The following is a 16,046-nucleotide window of genomic DNA, read 5'->3' as shown; positions in this document are numbered from 1 at the left end:
CCAGGGGCACCTGCCAGCAGGCCCCCACCCATGTCCAACTCATGTTCCCCACCACCCCCACCCCCCAGTCACCAGGGGCAGCCTCCACAAGGCCCCCACCCATGTCTCCCACCACCCCACCCCCCAGTCACCAGGGGCAGCCTCCACCAGGCCCCCACCCATGTCTCCCACCACCCCCACTCCCCCAGTCACCAGGGGCAGCCTCCACCAGGCCCGACCCATGTCTCACACCACCCCCACCCCCCAGCACTGTGGGGCACCTGCCAGCAGGCCCCCACCCATGTCCAACTCATGTTCCCCACCACCCCCACCCCCCAGCAGTGCAGGGGCAGCCTCCACCAGGCCCCCACCCATGTCTCCCACCACCCCCACCCCCCAGTCACCAGGGGCACCTGCCAGCAGGCCCCCACCCATGTCCAACTCATGATCCCCACCACCCCCAACCCCCAGCACTGTGGGGCACCTGCCAGCAGGCCCCCACCCATGTCCAACTCATGTTCCCCTCCACCCCCACCCACCAGCAGTGCAGGGGCAGCCTCCACCAGGTACCCACCCATGTCTCACACCACCCCCACCCCCCAGCACTGTGGGGCACCTGCCAGCAGGCACCCACCCATGTCCAACCATGTTCAACACCACCCCCACCCCCCAGCAGTGCAGGGGCAGCCTCCACCAGGCCCCCACCCATGTCTCCCACCACCCCCACCCCCCTGTCACCAGGGGAACCTGCCAGCAGGCCCCACCCATGTCTCCCACCACCCCCACCCCCCAGCAGTGCAGCGGCACCTGCCAGCAGGCCCCCACCCATGTCTCCCACCACCCCTACACCCCCCAGTCACCAGGGGCAGCCTCCACCAGGCCCCCACCCATGTCTCACACCACCCCCACCCCCCCAGTCACCAGGGGCAGCCTCTACCAGGCCCCCACCCATGTCTCACACCACCCCCACCCCCCCAGTCACCAGGGGCAGCCTCCACCAGGCCCCCACCCATGTCTCACACCGCCCCCACCCCCCAGCACTGTGGGGCACCTGCCAGCAGGCCCCCACCCATGTCCAACTCATGTTCCCCACCACCCCCACCCCCCAGCACTGTGGGGCACCTGCCAGCAGGCCCCACCCATGTCTCCCACCACCCACACCCCCCAGCCACCAGGGGCAGCCTCCACCAGGCCCCCACCCATGTCTCCCACCACCCCCACACCCCCAGTCACCAGGGGCAGACTCCACCAGGCCCCCACCCATGTCTCCCACCACCCCCACCCCCCCAGTCACCAAGGGCAGCCTCCACCAGGCCCCCACCCTTGTCTCCCACCACCCCCACCCCCCAGCAGTGCAGGGGCACCCACCACCAGGCCGCCACCCATGTCTCACACCACCGCCACCACCCAGCAGTGCAGGGGCAGCCTCCACCAGGCCCCCACCCATGTCTCCCACCACCCCCACCCTCCAGCCACCAGGGGCAGCCTCCACCAGGCCCCCACCCATGTCTCCCACCACCCCCACCCCCCAGCAGTGCAGGGGCAGCCTCCACCAGGCCCCCACCCATGTCTCCCAGCACCCCATCCCCCCAGCAGTGCAGGGGCAACCACCACCAGGCCCCTACCCATGTCTCCCACCACCCCTACCCCCCAGTCACCAGGGGCACCTGCCAGCAGGCCCCCACCCATGTCCAACTCATGTTCCCCACCACCCCCACCCCCAGCCACCAGGGGCAGCCTCCACCAGGCCCCCACCCTTGTCTCCCACCACCCCACCCCCCAGTCACCAGGGGCAGCCTCCACCAGGCCCCCACCCATGTCTCCCACCACCCCCACCCCCCCAGTCACCAGGGGCAGCCTCCACCAGGCCCCCACCCATGTCTCCCACCACCCCCACCCCCCAGCAGTGCAGGGGCAGCCTCCACCAGGCCCCCACCCATGTCTCACACCACCCCCACCCCCCTGCAGTGCAGGGTCAGCCTCCACCAGGCCCCCACCCATGTCTCCCACCACCCCCACCCCCCTGTCACCAGGGGCACCTGCCAGCAGGCCCCACCCATGTCTCCCACCACCCCCACCCCCCAGCAGTGCAGCGGCACCTGCCAGCAGGCCCCCACCCATGTCTCACACCACCCCCACCCCCCCAGTCACCAGGGGCAGCCTCCACCAGGCCCCCACCCATGTCTCACACCGCCCCCACCCCCCAGCACTGTGGGGCACCTGCCAGCAGGCCCCCACCCATGTCCAACTCATGTTCCCCACCACCCCCACCCCCCAGCACTGTGGGGCACCTGCCAGCAGGCCCCACCCATGTCTCCCACCACCCACACCCCCCAGCCACCAGGGGCAGCCTCCACCAGGCCCCCACCCATGTCTCCCACCACCCCCACACCCCCAGTCACCAGGGGCAGCCTCCACCAGGCCCCCACCCATGTCTCCCACCACCCCCACCCCCCAGTCACCAGGGGCAGCCTCCACCAGGCCCCCACCCATGTCTCCCACCACCCCCACCCCCCAGCAGTGCAGGGGCACCCACCACCAGGCCGCCACCCATGTCTCACACCACCGCCACCACCCAGCAGTGCAGGGGCAGCCTCCACCAGGCCCCCACCCATGTCTCCCACCACCCCCACCCCCCAGCCACCAGGGGCAGCCTCCACCAGGCCCCCACCCATGTCTCCCACCACCCCCACCCCCCAGCAGTGCAGGGGCAGCCTCCACCAGGCCCCCACCGATGTCTCCCAGCACCCCACCCCCCAGCAGTGCAGGGGCAACCACCACCAGGCCCCCACCCATGTCTGCCACCACCCCTACCCCCCAGTCACCAGGGGCACCTGCCAGCAGGCCCCCACCCATGTCCAACTCATGTTCCCCACCACCCCCACCCAGAGCCACCAGGGGCAGCCTCCACCAGGCCCCCACCCATGTCTCCCACCACCCCACCCCCCAGTCACCAGGGGCAGCCTCCACCAGGCCCCCACCCATGTCTCCCACCACCCCCACCCCCCCAGTCACCAGGGGCAGCCTCCACCAGGCCCCCACCCATGTCTCCCACCACCCCCACCCCCCAGCAGTGCAGGGGCAGCCTCCACCAGGCCCCCACCCATGTCTCACACCACCCCCACCCCCCAGCAGTGCAGGGGCAGCCTCGACCAGGCCCCCACCCATGTCTCCCACCACCCCCACCCCCCTGTCACCAGGGGCACCTGCCAGCAGGCCCCACCCATGTCTCCCACCACCCCTACCCCCCAGCCACCAGGGGCAGCCTCCACCAGGCCCCCACCCATGTCTCCCACCACCCCCACCCCCCAGCAGTGCAGGGGCAGCCTCCACCAGGCCCCCACCCATGTCTCACACCACCCCCACCCCCCCAGTCACCAGGGGCAGCCTCCACCAGGCCCCCACCCATGTCTCACACCACCCCCAGTCACCAGGGGCAGCCTCCACCAGGTCCCCACCCATGTCTCACACCGCCCCCACCCCCCAGCACTGTGGGGCACCTGCCAGCACCTGCAGTGCAGGGGCAGCCTCCACCAGGCCCCCACCCATGTCTCACACCACCCCCACCCCCCAGCAGTGCAGGGTCAGCCTCCACCAGGCCCCCACCGATGTCTCCCACCACCCCCACCCCCCTGTCACCAGGGGCACCTGCCAGCAGGCCCCACCCATGTCTCCCACCACCCCCACCCCCCAGCAGTGCAGCGGCACCTGCCAGCAGGCCCCCACCCATGTCTCACACCACCCCCACCCCCCCAGTCACCAGGGGCAGCCTCCACCAGGCCCTCACCCATGTCTCACACCGCCCCCACCCCCCAGCACTGTGGGGCACCTGCCAGCAGGCCCCCACCCATGTCCAACTCATGTTCCCCACCATCCCCACCCCCCAGCACTGTGGGGCACCTGCCAGCAGGCCCCACCCATGTCTCCCACCACCCACACCCCCCAGCCACCAGGGGCAGCCTCCACCAGGCCCCCACCCATGTCTCCCACCACCCCCACCTCCCAGCAGTGCAGGGGCACCCACCACCAGGCCGCCACCCATGTCTCACACCACCGCCACCACCCAGCAGTGCAGGGGCAGCCTCCACCAGGCCCCCACCCATGTCTCCCACAGCCCCCACCCCCCAGCCACCAGGGGCAGCCTCCACCAGGCCCCCACCCATGTCTCCCACCACCCCCACCCCCCAGCAGTGCAGGGGCAGCCTCCACCAGGCCCCCACCCATGTCTCCCAGCACCCCCACCCCCCAGCAGTGCAGGGGCAGCCTCCACCAGGCCCCCACCCATTCTCCCACCACCCCACCCCCCAGTCACCAGGGGCAGCCTCCACCAGGCCCCCACCCATGTCTCCCACCACCCCCACCCCCCCAGTCACCAGGGGCAGCCTCCACCAGGCCCCCACCCATGTCTCCCACCACCCCCACCCCCCAGCAGTGCAGGGGCAGCCTCCACCAGGCCCCCACCCATGTCTCACACCACCCCCACCCCCCAGCAGTGCAGGGGCAGCCTCCACCAGGCCCCCACCCATGTCTCCCACCACCCCCACCCCCCTGTCACCAGGGGCACCTGCCAGCAGGCCCGACCCATGTCTCCCACCACCCCCACCCCCCAGCAGTGCAGCGGCACCTGCCAGCAGGCCCCCACCCATGTCTCCCACCACCCCTACCCCCCAGCCACCCGGGGCAGCCTCCACCAGGCCCCCACCCATGTCTCCCACCACCCCCACCCCCCAGCAGTGCAGGGGCAGCCTCCACCAGGCCCCCACCCATGTCTCACACCACCCCCACCCCCCCAGTCACCAGGGGCAGCCTCCACCAGGCCCCCACCCATGTCTCACACCACCCCCACCCCCCCAGTCACCAGGGGCAGCCTCCACCAGGCCCCCACCCATGTCTCACACCACCCCCACCCCCCCAGTCACCAGGGGCAGCCTCCACCAGGCCCCCACCCATGTCTCACACCGCCTCCACCCCCCAGCACTGTGGGGCACCTGCCAGCAGGCCCCCACCCATGTCCAACTCATGTTCCCCACCACCCCCACCCCCCAGCACTGTGGGGCACCTGCCAGCAGGCCCCACCCATGTTTCCCACCACCCACACCCCCCAGCCACCAGGGGCAGCCTCCACCATGCCCCCACCCATGTCTCCCACCACCCCCACACCCCCAGTCACCAGTGGCAGCCTCCACCAGGCCCCCACCCATGTCTCCCACCACCCCCACCCCCCAGTCACCAGGGGCAGCCTCCACCAGGCCCCCACCCATGTCTCACACCACCGCCACCACCCAGCAGTGCAGGGGCAGCCTCCACCAGGCCCCCACCCATGTCTCCCACCACCCCCACCCCCCAGCCACCAGGGGCAGCCTCCACCAGGCCCCCACCCATGTCTCCCACCACCCCCACCCCCCAGCAGTGCAGGGGCAGCCTCCACCAGGCCCCCACCCATGTCTCCCAGCACCCCCACCCCCCAGCAGTGCAGGGGCAACCACCAGCAGGCCCCCACCCATGTCTCCCACCACCCCTACCCCCCAGTCACCAGGGGCACCTGCCAGCAGGCCCCCACCCATGTCCAACTCATGTTCCCCACCACCCCCACCCCCAGCCACCAGGGGCAGCCTCCACCAGGCCCCCACCCATGTCTCCCACCACCCCCACCCCCCAGTCACCAGGGGCAGCCTCCACCAGGCCCCCACCCATGTCTCCCACCACCCCCACCCCCCCAGTCACCAGGGGCAGCCTCCACCAGGCCCCCACCCATGTCTCACACCACCCCCACCCCCCAGCACTGTGGGGCACCTGCCAGCAGGCCCCCACCCATGTCCAACTCATGTTCCCCACCACCCCCACCCCCCAGCAGTGCAGGGGCAGCCTCCACCAGGCCCCCACCCATGTCTCCCACCACCCCCAACCCCCAGTCACAAGGGGCACCTGCCAGCAGGCCCCCACCCATGTCCAACTCATGTTCCCCACCACCCCCACCCCCCAGCACTGTGGGGCACCTGCCAGCAGGCCCCCACCCATGTCCAACTCATGTTCCCCACCACCCCCACCCCCAGCAGTGCAGGGGCAGCCTCCTCCAGGCCGCCACCCATGTCTCACACCACCCCCACCCCCCAGCACTGTGGGGCACCTGCCAGCAGGCCCCCACCCATGTCCAACTCATGTTCCCCACCACCCCCACCCCCAGCAGTGCAGGGGCAGCCTCCACCAGGCCCCCACCCATGTCTCCCACCACCCCCACCCCCCAGTCACCAGGGGCACCTGCCAGCAGGCCCCCACCCATGTCCAACTCATGTTCCCCACCACCCCCACCCCCAGCACTGTGGGGCACCTGCCAGCAGGCCCCCACCCATGTCCAACTCATGTTCCCCACCACCCCCACCCCCGAGCCACCAGGGGCATCCTCTACCAGGCCCCCACCCATGTCTCCCACCACCCCCACCCCCCCAGTCACAAGGGGCAGCCTCCACCAGGCCCCCACCCATGTCTCCCACCACCCCCACCCCCCCAGTTACCAGGGGCAGCCTCCACCAGGCCCCCACCCATGTCTCCCACCACCCCCACCCCCCCAGTTACCAGGGGCAGCCTCCACCAGGCCCCCACCCATGTCTCCCACCACCCCCACCCCCCAGCAGTGCAGGGGCAGCCTCCACCAGGCCCCCACCCATGTCTCCCACCACCCCCACCCCCCAGCACTGTGGGGCACCTGCCAGCAGGCCCCCACCCATGTGCAACTCATGTTCCACAGCCAACATGTCATCACAATCTAGATCCCTGGTCCCTATGGTCAGCCTCCAAATGCAAAACACCCACCCGAGAATTGCATCCACCCACTCATAATTTGCAATTACATCACAGAACACCAATTGCAAGTTCCGAAACAAACACATTTCCCTCACATACACCCAATGGGTGTCAGTGAATCTCAAAACACATATCATGAAATGCATGAAACCAATGAGATACCACACATTGAAGTTCACCAAAAATAATATGTATTAAAGGAAACATCAATAGAATAAAAAATGAAGAAACAGAAACGTGAATGTACAAAAATGAAAAGAAGCATGTCCGTCAAAAAAAGCAAAACCAAAAATAAAAATCCAAAGTAATGTCCAAAGTCAATGTCCACAAAACAAAATCCAATGGGAAATAAAAAAGAAAGCCATTGCTCCATGGTTAAAAATAGAAAAAAAAATACAATCCAACTGTCAGCTATGTACATGGGAACAATCCAGGGTCCATTATCCCAACAAAATAAAGGAAAACTATCTAACTACACTAACTAATAAAATAAACTATATACAAAAATGTGGCCAATGTCCGCAAGGTCCAAATAAAATCAAAACAAAAATGAAACCTAACACTACCTAGAAACTATGTACAAGGGCAGCGGGCTAGTTTCACGGCTCACTTGTGGATGTTCCGGGCCAGGGCATCATCGAACTCCTCCTCAATGTCCCGTAGGCGGTCCTCCTCCATGGCCCCTATGGTCCGCAGGGCCGTCGATGTCTCCACCTCCAAACCCCTGCGGATTGCCTCGAGGCACTCGGCCCGCCTCAGGGCCCTCCGCATGGAGTTCTCCGCCCTGACCATTGTGAGCCGTGCCTCTTCCGCCCGCTGCCGCTCCGCATCTATGGCGTGGCCCAACCGCTGCCACATGGAAGACACTCTCTGTCCTGGGTCCTCCTGCCCTCCGGCCGATGCCTGCCCCTCCGATGTCGAAGGCCCCGAGCCTTCATGGCTCCCACCACGTTGCTGCTGCTGCTGTGCCTCTGCCCATGCACTGCCTCCTGCTGCCTGCACATCCTCCGCCGGCTGGGGTGCAGTCGTAGATGTGGCCACCCCTGCTGGACGTCCGACTCCCGACTGTGGCAGGGATGCCTCCTCCACCAGCCTGGCCGCACCGTCAGAGGCAGCTCCACAGGGCACCCAGGTGACTGATGGGTGGGAAGATGGCACAGAGGACGACTGGCGTGTAGGGGGTCCAGTTGAGGAGGGGGTCGGAGCAAGCCCCATCAGACGGAGGAATCCGGCCTGGGTGACCTGTCCCAGCAGGCTGATGTGGTCAACGAGCCATTCGAGATGACGTGCAGTCTCTCCATGAAAAGACTGCAGGTCACCTCGCATGGCCCGTTGACGCAACGCCACACCAGCCAGGACAGGCTCAACCCGGACCTGGATAGCCATGTCCGCAGGCAGAGGAAGGCCAGTTGACGTGAGCTCATCCCCTGCCTGAAAACGGTTCTGGACGTAGGCATCCCTGCTGGTGCAAGATGATGCAGGGACAGGATCGGGGACAGGATTGCACACAGGCACCTCCGCGGCGGCCTCTGCTGCCTCCTGTCCCTGGTCCTGCACTGCACCACTAGCACCAGTGGGATCCCCACCTCCAGACCCCGTCTCTGGTGCTTGCACGGCCTCCTCCTCCACCAAACCCCCCACCAACCTGGATGACTCCGTGCCATCTTCCCCTGTTGGGCCCTGTGGGGTCCCAGCTGCCCCTTCTGCTGTCGAGGAGTCCAACTCCAACCTCCGCCTCTTGGACCTCCCCCCGGCAGCTGCGGCCTGGGACGCGGCACCGGACTCCTCACTCCCCGACGAGATCACAACATGGGAGGGGAGCCGGGCCTTGCGTCTCCGGCTGGCGGTCGGATCCCCGCCGCTGTGCTCCACAGCACCTTCTCCGCCCTCTTCATCAGTTGACGTTGCAGACAGGGAGAAACAAAACACAGGCATCAGGGCACTGTACAATGGACACATACACACATGACAGTTGTACATGAGTGGCATTGGCAAACCTCAGACATGTCATCACAATCCCCAACACACATGTCATTACAACTCGCACACATGAGCCATACCACAGCCATATCGCAACTGCCACCACCATCCATACACATACAACAGCATGAGCAGCCAAAGGTGAGCCAGACATCACATGCAACACAGGAAGTGCACCATACATGTACACACACCACCACACTTGCATGCATGTGTACACCTCTGCCAAGTGTCGCACTGTTCAGACGGGCATCCATGTCACATCTGCCAATCAGGCTTCCACATACCGCTGTCACATGCATCCATGTTGCATCAATGTTGCACCCTTGTCAAATACACACACATGCACATGTACACAGTGCTGATACATGCAGCCAAAAACAACATACATGCGTGACATCACGGACATGTCTACTTACATACACATTCATCCAAACATGTGTGCCCACACAACTGCATTTGGCATGCAAGCCTACACACACAAGCACCATCCATGTCTCACACATTACAGCCCTCGCATGTGTCAGCCCCATGGCCCTGTACACCCCCACCCATACTCGACCCCATACAAACAGATGTGCAACCTGCACACTACTGAATAATCACCACACGCACTGCTCACAATCAGGATGCATGTACACTCACTGCTCGACTCCAGACGGGTCTGCTTCTCAAGGACCTGGACGTGGAGCGCTGGGGATATGCGTTCCAGGACCCTAATCTGTTCTTCCGACAAGTGGCCCCGGCTCCCCTTGGCATCCGCTGCCTTCAAGAGGCGCCGGGCCTTGTTCAGGGTCCTGGACCTGAAGTCCTCCCAGCGCTTCCTGACATGTTGTAAGTCGCGGACTGCCACCCCCTCCGCGTTGATGGCAGTCACGATGTCAGTCCAGATACGAGTCCGTCCTTCCTTGTCGGCGCGGGAACTTCCGAAGAGGGCATCATACTGCCCCAGGACTTGCTCCACCAGGACACCAACTTCGGTGGCACTGAAGCTGGTTCCCCTCTGCCTCTCTGGCCGGGGGTTGTCAGTGGTCACAGATGGTGTTTGCCCCGACATGACAACCCCAGAGGCAGGAGTGGCTGGGCAACTGGGTCCTGGGACTGGGCTGTGGAGCGATGGAATCCCTGTCGGGAATCTTCGGTTCCAGCAGGGGTGGTCACAGCAACAGCACCCCTGGCTGATGTGCAGGCAGCAAATGGCAGTGCACGTGGGCAGCAGGCAGTCAGGCAGCAGCAGATGGCAGGTGGGAGCGTGCTCGGGGCTCTGGGGGACAGTAGTTCGGCCTTCTGGGCAGGAGCGTGGTCTTCCGTGTGCTTACGCGTGGCCAGCTTGATACGGAGTGATTTGGCACGTGAAAAATCTGCACGTCAGCGTGTAATTCGAGGAAAGGCCCTTAGCGCGTAAGCGCGTCTGCACACATACGCATTTTCAATGGACAGAAGGCCCCTCAAGCGCAAGCGCCCCTGTGACGTGACGCGTACAGACGTGCATGGGCATTTCAGCGCGCGTGAAAAACTGCACATCCGCGTGTAATACGAGGAAAAGCCCTTAGCGCGTATGCACGGCAGCACGCATATGCAATTTCATTGGACCAAAGGCCCTTAGCGCGTGAGCGCGTCTGTGACGTGACGCGCGCAGGTGTTTCCCTCATTGCACGTGATGACAGAACACACGTGGATTTCCACCAATCGCGTGTGAAAGTTCCCGGCACCCCGAAACACACATACCCAGGCCAGTTGCGTGTACGCTCACTCCCCTCCGATCACACGCGATGACACTCGGACCGTATCCGAATACGGGAAACCCGCGCACGGCAAAAGACGTGCACAGGCGTCAACGCGTCTGCCACACGAAGGCAGGCGGAAGCGTCCCCGCGCAGAGCATAAAAGTGCGCGCAAACAACAAACGCGTATATACAGCTATGATGAATGCCCCATTTGTCGCTGCACTGATCGTGGGACACCGCAGGAGGAGGAGAATAGCCAGGGCACGCATTTTCGCACCACGGACAAGCCTTTTTGGGATGCCTGATGACCAGGTCTATGGCAGGTATAGGTTTCCACCCCATATCATCCTAGACCTGGTCAGGGAGTGGGAAGATTACCTCACATCCCCCACCCTTTGCTCCCAAGCATTGAGCCCCTTGGAGAAGCTGCTCAATGTCCTGCATTTTTTGGCCACTGGGTCATTTCAGCGGACCACTGCCATAGTGGGGGGTCTCACAGGCCACGCAGTCACGCTGCCTACACCAGGTACTGGCAATCATGACAGTGCGCCCCTCAGTCCGCAGGCACATATACATGCCCAGAACACCCGCAGAAAGGCAGGCCGTTGTCCTGGATTTTTTCAGGGTGGCACACTTCCCCAAAGTGCTCGGTGCCATAGATTGCACCCATGTGGCCCTACGTCCACCTAGGGCCATTGAGCACATCTACCGAAACCGCAAGCACTGGCATTCCATCAATGTACAGGTGGTATGTGATGCAAAGGGAATCATCACCTCTGTCTATGCAAACTACCCTGGCTCCACCCATGACAGTTTCATATACAGAATGTCCGCCCTGAGCCGGGCCCTGGAAGCTGGGCAGCATGGCGACACATGGCTCCTAGGTCAGTACAAATGCCCTTGCACATGCATGCAAGTCACACACAGACAAATATCCAAACCCTAATAATCTCAACTATTATCACCTCCCCAGGGGACAGTGCCTACCCTCTGAGCAACCACATGATGACGCCAATCCGGAACCCCACCACACCACCCCAGGTAAGATACAACGCCGCCCATATTGCAACCAGGGGCATAGTGGAGCTCACATTCGGAGTGCTCAAGTCACGTTTCCGCTCCCTTGACCGCTCTGGTGGGCAACTACTCTATGCACCACCAGTAGTGTGCAGGATCATTGTGGCAGCATGTGTCCTGCACAATGTTGCAACACGGCAGGGCGTCCCGGTGGACATGGTGGTGCCCCCACATCCCCAACCACAGGCACAGGCGCTGCCCATGGGAGGGGACAGGGCACGTGGCGAGGAAGCCCGGAACCAGCTTGTGGCCACATTTTTCACCTAAACTCCTACCCCTGCGGAGTGCACACAGGCCTGGCACATACTAGGTGACAATCGATGATGACAAAGAGACAGTTAACTGTCACAACCCTACCACCCTGAGAAAGTTGCCATGGAAGTGCCACATCGTCTGCATCCCTAGCTACTTAAACACAAGCTATCCTGTGTGACCAAAAGGCACACATATGACATATGACATGATATGGGCCATACACAAGTATTCCAAGGCGCAATGAGGCAGGGAGGGGGGAACAAGGGAACACAGAGAACGGTACTACTAGGCCAGGTGTCATTGGGATCGTGCAAGTGCAGGGGTAGGGGGAATGAGAAAAGTGCAAGGGGAAGGGTGGGGGGGAGTCCAGTACAGGGGAAGTAGCCCAAAAAAATAATACATAGGTCGCCTGGTGGCAACTACAAAGGTAAGTGCAGACAAGTGCTGGGAAGGGAGGGCTGTAGGGATAGAGAGACAGTACTGCAGTGCAGGGGTTGCCAGGGAGGCAGTGCAAGTGGAGAGTGGCTGGGCCGGGGACCGAGGTCGGAGAGAGTGGCCCAGTTGCAGCTCCTGTGCAGTTCCAGTGGAGAATTCTGCAAGGGAGAGGCAGACAGGAAGCAGAAGCAAAGAGGAAGGTCTTGAGGTGCTTCCAGAACTGGAGATGATTCCCCTCAAGTTCAAGTCAGGCCGGAAGTCTGTTCCAGGGGGAGGGCCCTGCTGCGGAGAGAAATCTACCCCCAGCTAGTTGCTCTGAGAAGCGGATGACACGGACATGCAAGGTGTGCATCACACACACCTGCAAACCAGGCCATGGCCATCACTGTCATGTCACTCAAACCCTCCCAAACATCAACATGACATGGCACGCAATACCCATACACCAATGCAGTAACGATAAGGTACACATTGCCATGTCCTAAATGCACAGTGGCATCGGACACTGTTGCCTGACCCGGAATCAGATGAAATTACAGACCAACAACCTCCCACCCAAAATAAGTCATTTCCAAATGCATTACAACAGTCGTAGACGTAACATCACAATGAATGCCTGTCTACATGCACATTATGCATTGCAAAATCAACACTGCAGCTCATGTGTGCAGTGTCCTACTTCTGCATCACACTGCTCAGCGCACAGCACAGTGAACAGCCATTGTGTGTGATGCACACCCTGAGCATCACATCTAAGTGACCGACCACGTCAAACATCAAATTAGGCATGTACTGGATCCATGATCGGTCACAGAACATGTGCTGCCGGGACACAGTGGGCACCAGAAGGCAAACAGTGTACACGTGGATATGCAAGGGTGGGAGTACATGTAGTGCATCAGAGTGCAAGTGTGTGGTTCTGCAAGGACATGCACTCCACATATGCATGTGCACTCAAGTGACCATCAGTGTTCCCTACACATCACATGTGAACATCCACCATGTGTACACCCCAGCATGTCAAACCACAACTATCCCCTCGCACCTGAAAGGAAAACACAACACATGAACAGGCATTGATCAGCAGAACACAACATGTACATAGGATACCACCATTACTATGTCAGAGTTCCCATCGCACTGCAGGGCAAGGCAACTATCAACAACAACCCCCCCCTCCCTCACAAATGACCATGACCCACTGAACAACTGCACCTGGGTCATGGAGCCTCCAAACCTCAATTCCACCTGGCCACAGGATCACCTTTACCCTTCGTCACCATCTCCCACCTTGTGTGTAAAAAGATGCCTGAACCCTCAGAATCCACACTCATCTCCAAAATCACAAAATCGAAGGCATAAAAACAAACCCGAACACCCTCCACTAGATGACTTGACGTAGCAGTACCTCACAAAGGCCAAGTACTACCACAATGATGCAACAACCAAGGTAGCACAGCAAAACAATGTCACGACAGGATGTGAGACATGTGTGGTACATGACATAGGATGATGCACCATGAATGGATGTGTACTGTCACAGGTCCCCTGTACAGGCGCGGGAGTGTCACGAAACAACCACCCCCACCATGTCCCGGGTGCCTGCAAGGTCAAACTCACACAGGCCCCTGAGACCCTGGTGGGGAAGGAGGTTCAGGGATATGCAGTCGGGACAGGTGTTGACACACTGGATGACTGGAATGAGCGGCAGGAGAGGGGAGGAGGAATGACACATGAAACTAGGGAATTCACGAAAATGTACAACCTGCATGAACACATACACAATCCAAACAAACTTGGACATAATTGTCATGGCCTTCTGTAGTCCAGGCTCAGGAGTGGTATGAACCAACCACCCCCTCTAGGGTTTTGGCGCCTGCAAGTTCGGGGCTTACACAGGCATCCGCAACCCCAGTGGGGAAAGAGGGTCAGGGAACGTTGCTTGGATAGGCACGGGAAGCAGGAACACCGGGTAGAGGGTACAGGTTTCAAAATTGCATAGGATCACGGGTGATTAGGGAGAAAAAAACATACCAAATTGAACCACACATACATCCATGCATCAGTACACTTCCCAGCAAGCCTATGCAGAGCAGTTCGTAAGAAAAACAACAAGACACTTAGCTCTGGTTTTGAGTGCTGGCCTCCTGCCTGCGCACTCTCAGGTCCGGTTACAGGAGCACTGCAATGCTGCAAAGAGAGACACAGTCAACAACCTGTACGTGCCAATTGCACAAAAACACAACACCAAACATGCCCCATAGCAACAGACTACTCTACAAACAGACAATCTGTGGTTGATGCTTCGTACCCATATATAACATCACCCCTGTGACGGGTCATACACAGTCAATGCAGTAAGGCAGCCGCTGCTTGGTGCGTGGCAAATGGAACACCAATGTGTCACAATTCACACAACATGCAATGTTCCCTGGGTAAGCAGACAGACCCATATAGCAAGCCATGACTACAGAGCAAGTTGCGTACCACCATGACCGAAACAAAGTTGGCAGTGCATTTATCATGAAGTACGTGGAAAAGACATGCACTGCACCCGAGTATGTCCCTTGCTGTATGTTCCTGTGAGCTGCCCCTTTCCATTTCTCGGAAGGCTACATGGTTGATACAAGTGGCTCAATGGACCTTGGTGTACCGGAGGGGATGTGCCACTGCCCCTGCATGTGTCCCAGACAACCCTACTATCAGCAGCCATCAGTCCACAAACACATCTGAGCTGCATTGTGTGCTTCAACACCAATATTCGTCTAAGCTCACCCTCAGTGCTGTGACTAAGCCTGCATGTGCAACTCGCCTGGTGCAAGCTTTGCTGTGTCGTGGCCCTCCTGTGATGCTCACCTTGCCTGGAGTTCCTTGGAACATGTCAGCAGTTCTAGGATGTGGGTCTGCAATCACTGTGCCTCTGCTTCTGCACACATGTGCATGTGGGCACCAACAAACGGGTCCGGAATTCCGTCGTCCAATGGGCCATGTCTGCTGGCAAAGGTGCTCTGGAGGCTCATCCCCCTGCAGAAAGGGCATGAAACACATGATTAATGCTTCAAAGTCATCTGTGTGTGTCTCATCAGGCATCTCATTACTTGACCATGTCAGAGAGTCACATCACAAATCACACCATCAGTCCGTCTTTCACCTCCAAAGTGTGGAACACTATCTACAGCATGAATTGCAACAAGCACATGTACAGGAAAGATATGAAACACACTACACAATGCATAGCAATCAATGTCCACATTAATCATGACACACCCCATCTAGCAAAAGCTGAACAGTGGACAATGACACCTAAATCATCCCCACTAGGGGTGTCAACACAAGTCACACAGCACCAGACATGCCACAGATATGACAGTCCAAAGCCCTTGTGTAAAATGCTGTAACACCGAACCATCTTTGCGAGCCCATGGATAAGGAAGGCAGGAGTGGCATATGTGAGTCAAGGAACCCACGCAGCAAACACATACACAAGACAACCATGAAGGGCCCAGCTGGAACAGACAGTGGATGCCTTCAAAAGCCACAAAGCACCGCACCGTCACATGAAAGCACAATAGACTAGCAATTTTAAACTAAATCAACTATTAACTAATTACACTAACTATGGAAAACCTACATTACCTATTTAAACTAACTATCAAACAGAAACTTAACTAACTAAACTAAAAGAAAAATCAAAAATGGCCACATACGACCCGGGGGGAGGGGAGGCACCCAGGAGGGGGGAGGTACAGGGTGCTGCTCAAAATCCACATGCGATGATGCTGAGCCAAAAAA

Source organism: Ambystoma mexicanum, chromosome 3q, assembly GCF_040938575.1.
Source record: "Ambystoma mexicanum isolate Mex_15411 chromosome 3q, UKY_AmexF1_1, whole genome shotgun sequence".
NCBI classification, from domain to species: Eukaryota; Metazoa; Chordata; class Amphibia; order Caudata; family Ambystomatidae; genus Ambystoma; species Ambystoma mexicanum.
This window is presented reverse-complemented; position numbering follows the sequence as displayed.